This window comes from Scaptodrosophila lebanonensis, unplaced genomic scaffold (assembly GCF_003285725.1).
Source record: "Scaptodrosophila lebanonensis strain 11010-0011.00,11010-0021.00 unplaced genomic scaffold, SlebRS2 tig00000024-arrow-pilon, whole genome shotgun sequence".
In the NCBI taxonomy this organism is placed as follows: domain Eukaryota; kingdom Metazoa; phylum Arthropoda; class Insecta; order Diptera; family Drosophilidae; genus Scaptodrosophila; species Scaptodrosophila lebanonensis.
In genome coordinates this window covers 644658-652261 of record NW_022060538.1, presented here as the reverse complement: position 1 = coordinate 652261, position 7604 = coordinate 644658, and positions in this window count along the sequence as shown.

Here is a 7604-nt window from a genome sequence, read left to right as displayed (position 1 = left end):
GTTTTGTCATGCAAATTGACAAAGTCTATTTTTGTTGTTGAATGAAACAGTTCACTCCACTTGTGTGCTTCTTTGTTATTGCATGACTAAGCTTGTCTGTGATAGTGATCTTGCAAAGCCTTGAATTCTTCGCTCTTTAGCCAAGCATCTCGGCAATTTGGTAGTACATAATTCTGCTTTTACACGTAGATTGGTTCCAGTGCAAAACCGTGTAAAAAAAGACATTGATCAATGACATTGATATGCAAAAATGCTAAAACCTATTAAAATCAGTGAAAAACCAAGGATATATGTTTATTAAAACACATATAATGGGCATAACGACCCACATAAGAATGGTTTTTACCTGTTGGCCAGCTGTGTGTGTTTTTATTTATTCAATTTGTATTTTTAATCGTGCCAAATGGAATTGTTATGTGCGACGCGGCAGTACTGGGAAACGTCAGGAAAAGAAAGTAGAAAAAGGAAGCAAAGTGGAAGATTTAGAACGTGGGAATAGCTGGTGGACAAGGAGAGGATGAGGAAGTACATCTTTAGGAATATCTAGGATTATTAAAACACATATAATGTGCATAACGACCCACATAAGAATGGTTTTTACCTGTTGGCCAGCTGTGTGTGTTTTTATTTATTCAATTTGTATTTTTAATCGTGCCAAATGGAATAAAGTCGTGTAACGATTGTTATGTGCGACGCGGCAGTACTGGGAAACCTCAGGAAAAGAAAGAAGAAAAAGGAAGCAAAGTGGAAGATTTAGAACGTGGGAATAGCTGGTGGACAAGGAGAGGATGAGGAAGTACATCTTTAGGAATATCTAGGATGAGGTAAGTCAGTCGGAAAAGGGCTATGCCAGAAAATAATGTATTGTTACGCATGGTAGGCGATCGGCAACCGTAGCGACGGGCGGTCCTGAAAAGTGGGCTGTGGGCGGCGTGGGCAACGAGCGTAGCCTGGATGCAGGAGGGCTTCATTGTAGCCACGGCAGAAGACAACGCCAACACCGGCCGGCGACGCTGCATCCTGCACGGGGCCTCAGCCGTAATTTGATTCCAATCAGCGTTGCTCTTTTGGACTCGGGCTAAGTACCCCTACGACTATCAGCTTACTGTAGTGTGCATACATAAGGAGTACACACTGTACGCAGTGCACTCTTAAGAACATACACTGTAACACTTTATTGCAGTGAATAAATTAATTCAAAAAGCCAAGCATAATTCGGACGCGATGTAATATGATCGCACATGCATTGGGCGACATAAGTGCAGCGTCAGTGCAACTAGTGTCAGCCACCTCAAGTGCACATAACATTCTCCCTCGCGCTCTCGCTGCCAACAGCGCTGAGTACAAATACATAAGTAAAATACATAATGCGGCCGCTCCGCTGCCGGCGTCTCTGGCAGCGCAGCTACGAGGCCTTAGCTAAGTTCATTTTAAGTAAAATGTAAGAAATCAGTATAAGTTCAAGTTTTAAGTTTGAGTGTCGTAAAATTAATAAATAATTAATAAAAACTCATAATAAAAAACAACGTATATTATTACATGGCGACCGTGACAGTGTCCTACATAGGACCGTGATAGTGGTCCTGGAGGACCAAGGACAGAGGAGCTGATATACCATAAAAACGACCATAATAACGGCAAGAGGACAACTTTAAAATTCGGAAGACGGAGCTTGGCATGGACATCAACACAATAAAAATACTGAGTGAGTAGAGTGCGCGAGTGATGGGTAAACGCGGAGGTGTGCACAATAAAATTAATAAGAGAATAGCACATTTAAAGTGGCTTTTATTCTCAACTGCAACACCACCCGCGTGGACAACGGCCCAAAAATTGCAGGCAGAACTTGACTATTTAAAGTCAATAAGCAAAAATGCGAAACCCGACTCCGCAACTCGCTCCACTCGTATTGAAAATATAAATAAACGTGAATTAATTTTACCGCCTTCACCCAAGCAACTGCCAAGGAACGCAAAAAGCTGCCCAACGGACTGCGAGGGACCATTGCACACCCCACACTGCGAGTACACGTGCCGCCACTGCACGATACGCAATTAGGAGCAGTAAGTGTGAAAGGCATAGGACCGCCTTTTGCACCACCGCTGGAAAAACGCCGACGACAACTGTAAGTGCGGGAGGCAGGCCGCCCCTTGCACCAACGAGGGAGCATCAGCGTGCCACACCGGCGACGCCCAGCTGATGCGGGAATACACCACATCAAATAGCGACAAGTGCGGGAGGCAAACCACCACCAGCGACAACGAGGGAGCATCAGCGTGCCACACCGGCGACGTCCAGCTGATGCGGACGCCACAAGACGACAATCCCAAAAAGGGACACCAGAGGAAAATTTAATGATTAAGCAAAGATAAAAACTTATAATGCAAAATTTGTAATGCATATTTAAGTTAAAATATATATATGTAAGAAAAATTTTAAAAAAATAGCCAATAAGAAAATTGTAAAATAATTAATAAGGAAAATTGTAAAATTGAGCGGAACCTTTTCTGCCCGATTAGAAGTACAGCCCGTAAAGCTGTACGAACAAATAGGCAGGAAAATTGTCAATCTTTTAATAGTATGAATGAGGAGCAATAGTATAAGTAAGATAGATCAGATAGAAATATATAAGCCATATAAAAGTGGCATAGTTACCGATAAAATAAGTAATATACCCAAAATGGGTTTGATAGACACTAAGGTAGTAGATTCCACTGCAGGAATTGTCAATAAGGTGGAATCACAGAAAGTAGATGTAGAAATGATAAATATCCTGTTGGTAGTAATCGTTGTGTTAATGAGTGCGAATTTGTTTTTTAAGCTGTATAAGCTACACAATAAATGCCTAAAAAAAAGAATTCTGAGTAAGGCAAATGACTTAGATAAAATATAAAAAAATATACAGCGATTACTGCCAGCAGCAAAAAAAAATTATTAATAAATAAATATAAATAAAAAAAGGACATTTTTCACCAATGTAAAATTATAATATCAGGTATGCCCAAGAGTGGAAAGAAATCCACACCTAGGTAGAACCAACCACTATGCACAATGGGTAGATGACCAGGACAATAGATTTAAACAGTAAATAATAATTATGAAATATAGGAATAGAATAGAAGAAACATAAATAAATAAAAATTAATAAATAATAAATAAAACATAAAAATTAAAAGTAAAAAAAAGAAAGGGTGTTCAACTTAATTACCTAGGAGTCCAATGAAAAAAAAATCTTGCTGAGCATCAAAATTATCCATAATACATGGACTGGAATGCTATATGCGGGAGAGTGCAAGAGCTGAGAGCTGAATTTGATAAATCATACAAAAGCCTCACTCAAAATAGGCCAATACAGATTGGTACATTGAATAAGCACACCATCAAATTGGTGCATTATTATAACGAGATCCGAGAGATATTCCTAGAAAACAAACCTAGGCTCACGGATCTCCATTGGACTCAGGCTTCAGACGTTGTCAAACGTCTAAGAGAACAGCTGCTCGCTGTTAGAGAAAGACATGGCTTGGATATACACTTGCCAAATGTCATAAGTAGCGTGGCGACATATATAGCTGTGGACGAAGATGAAGTAATGTCTATAAGTCCCAGGTCAAAATCGCCAAATACGGCATATGTCAGCATAATTTCGGAAGAAGATTCCAAAAGCGGACTTACTCCCAATAACAGCCCCGCAAGAAGCGAACCGGCTGACAGCCTCAACGCAATAGTAAACAGCCCGCAGTTGCGAAAAATGTCGCAGACACAGATACAATTCTTAAAAACGGCGTCATCTCTGATACCGGAGTTTGATGGCAAAGCCGAAAATTTGAGAAGCTTCTTGGACGCGTTGCAGTTGGTGGACTCAATTAAAGAGACACACGAGTCAACGGCAGTCCAATTAATAAAAACAAAGCTCAAAGGCAACGCACGCAATTTAATTAGCACTGAGAACTCAATTGCTGAAATTGTTTGCAAACTTTCTGCCACTGTAAAAGGTGACTCAGTTGAGGTTATTACAGCCAAACTGATGAACCTTCAACAGAAGAGCAAGACGGCTAATCAGTATACCCAAGAGGTAGAAAAACTGACAAAGTCTCTAGAGAGTGCATACATAAACGATGGACTTTCATTGGAGATAGCCGCTAAATACAGTACGCAACATGCTGTAAAATCAATGATAAAGAATTGTAACATTGACAGGGTAAAGCTGGTAATGGAGGCCGGCCAATTCAACAATATGAATGAGGCTGTCTCCAAGTTTGTCAATAGTTGTACCGATGCAACTGGACGAACAGATACAATTTTGTATTATAAAAACCAGCAAATAGACAGACGCTTCAGTAATAATCATAGAGCTAGAGGTAATAATAACCATCGCGTTGGAAATAGCTATCGTGGTGGAAATAACTATCGCGGTGGAAATAACTATCGCGGTGGAAATAACTATCGCGGTGGAGATAACCATCGTGGTGGTAGAAACTACCAGAATGGCTACCAACGAAATAACAGAAATTATAACCAAGTCCGACTGGTGCAAACCACGTCGGAAAACCAGTAAAAACCCTTGGGATAAAGAAAACTGTGGAACAAACGGTTCACGCAATAAACCTTAATTTCAATCTTTATGTTACACTAAAAAATGAAGCAACACATAAGTTGTACACATTGCTGGTTGATACAGGTGCAGATGTGTCTTTAATAAAGGAAGATACGGACTCGTTTGATAACGTCAATTATAATAATATTACTCAATTGTCCGGTATAGGTGAGGGAACAACCAATTCCAAAGGATCGGCAATGATAGAACTCCTATCAACATGCTATGCCATCCCTCATGACTTTCATATAGTAGATTCAGACTTTCCGCTTCCATGTAATGGAATAATAGGTATAGATTTTATGAAGAAATATAATTGTCAAATAGACTTAAATCAGGAGAGTGATTGGCTCATACTGAGACCTAATAATATTGATCACTCAATAAAAATCCCAATACATCATACACTTCAAAATAGTTACACAATTTTGCCAGCAAGATCCGAAGTCGTCCGAAAAATTTCCATAAATACTACAAGCAAGTATATATTCATACCAAATCAAGAAATTCAAAACGGAGTATACATTGGGAACTCCATTGCAGACTCTAAAAATATTTTTGTCCGAATTTTGAATACCACAGATAAAAATGCAATCATTCAGTTAAACGAAGTAAATTTTGAACCATTGAGTGATTATGAAATAATAGAAACAAATATGAACAGCAGTCACATTGAGGTCTTGGACAAACTAAGTAAAAATTTCCCACCACAGTTCGAACACGCTCTTACGGAGATATGCACCAAGTACATTGACGTATTCGGAATAGAAACCGAATCGATATCAACCAATAATTTCTACAAACAAAAGATAAGAATGAAAGATGATGAACCAGTTTATATTAAGAACTATAGAATTCCACATAGCCAAAAAGAAGAGGTAGACAAGCAAGTCGAGAAGCTAATAAAAGACAAAATAGTAGAACCGTCAGTCTCAGAATATAATAGCCCATTATTGATAGTTCCAAAGAAGTCATTGCCGGGTTCTGATAGTAAAAGATGGCGTTTGGTGATTGACTATCGCCAGATCAATAAAAAAATCTTATCCGACAAATTTCCGTTGCCCAGAATTGATGATATTCTCGATCAATTGGGTAGAGCTAAGTACTTCTCATGTTTGGATCTGATGTCAGGATTTCATCAGATAGAGCTTGAGGAAAGCTCCAGAAACATAACGTCTTTTTCCACGAGCAATGGCTCTTATCGCTTCACGCGATTACCATATGGTTTAAAAATAGCACCAAATTCATTTCAAAGAATGATGACAATCGCATTTTCGGGTATAGAACCTACTCAGGCATTCTTATATATGGATGACCTGATTGTCATCGGGTGTTCAGAAAAACATATGATTAAGAATCTTACAAGCGTTTTTGATTTGTGTAGAAAACACAACCTTAAATTGCACCCCGAAAAGTGCTCATTCTTCAGGCACGAGGTAACCTTTTTGGGCCATAAGTGTACTGATAAGGGTATTTTGCCAGACAGCAAGAAATATGATGTCATAGAAAGGTACCCAGTCCCAACGGACGCTGATAGCGCTAGAAGATTCGTTGCATTCTGCAATTATTATAGACGTTTTATAAAAAATTTCGCCGATTATTCGCGGCACATAACAAGATTATGTAGAAAGAATGTTAAGTTTGAGTGGACCGGTGAATGTCAAAAAGCATTCGAATATTTAAAAGTCCAGTTGATGAAGCCTACGTTGTTGCAGTACCCAGATTTTAGCAAAGAATTTTGCATAACGACGGATGCGAGTAAACAAGCTTGTGGAGCTGTACTGACCCAAATAAATAAAGAAAAAGAAAAAGAAGCAATACTGTTTACATTCCATGACGATCCAATACAAGGAGGCCATACGGGTATAGCCAGAACAATGGCAAAAATAAAAAGGCATTATTACTGGAAAAATATAACAAGAGACATTACAAATTATATAAAAAAATGTCGAAAATGCCAAAAGTCGAAATCGACTAAACATACCAGAGCCCCATTGATAATAACAGATACGCCAATAAAGGCTTTCGATAGGGTAATTGTGGATACGATCGGTCCACTACCTAGGTCCGAAAAAGGAAATGAATACGCAGTAACTTTAATCTGCGATTTAACAAAATACCTTGTAGCCATACCAATAGAGAACAAAAGTGCAAAGACAGTAGCCAAGGCTATATTTGAACATTTTATTCTGAAGTACGGTCCAATGAAGACGTTCATTACGGACATGGGAACAGAGTATAAGAATTCAATAATTGAAGATTTATGTAAAAATCTAAATATTAAAAACATAACATCTACTGCACATCATCACCAGACTGTAGGAACCGTGGAGCGAAGCCACAGAACATTTAATGAGTTCATCAGGTCATACATCTCAGTCGACAAATCAGATTGGGATGTGTGGTTACAGTACTTCGTATATTCTTTTAATACTACACCCTCAATGGCACATGATTACTGTCCATATGAGCTAGTTTTTGGTAGAACCTCAAATTTACCAGAGTATTTCAATAGCATAGATAGAATAGAACCACTTTACAATATAGAAGATTATGCTAAGGAATCTAAGTTTAGGATAGAACAAGCTTTGAAAAGAGCAAGATTAATGCTAGAGTCAAATAAACATAAACAGAAAATTAGTTATGACAAGAATAGTTTAGATCTGAAGTTAAAAATAGGAGACCAGGTTCTATTGAAAAATGAAACAGGTCACAAGCTAGATTTTAAATATACAGGACCATATAAGGTAGAAAAAGTAGAAGAAAATAATAACATAATAATATCAAATAATAAAGACAAAAAACAAACAGTACATAAGGATAGGTTAAAGATTTTTAATTCGTAACTTGAAGTATGGCCATACACAAGCATAAATACATATATATAAATATCAATAAATACAAAAAAAAATATACATCAATTTCCTATGATTCCATCGAAAAAAAAAATAATAATAGAAAAAAAAAAAAAATATATATATATATATACATATACATATAAAAAAAA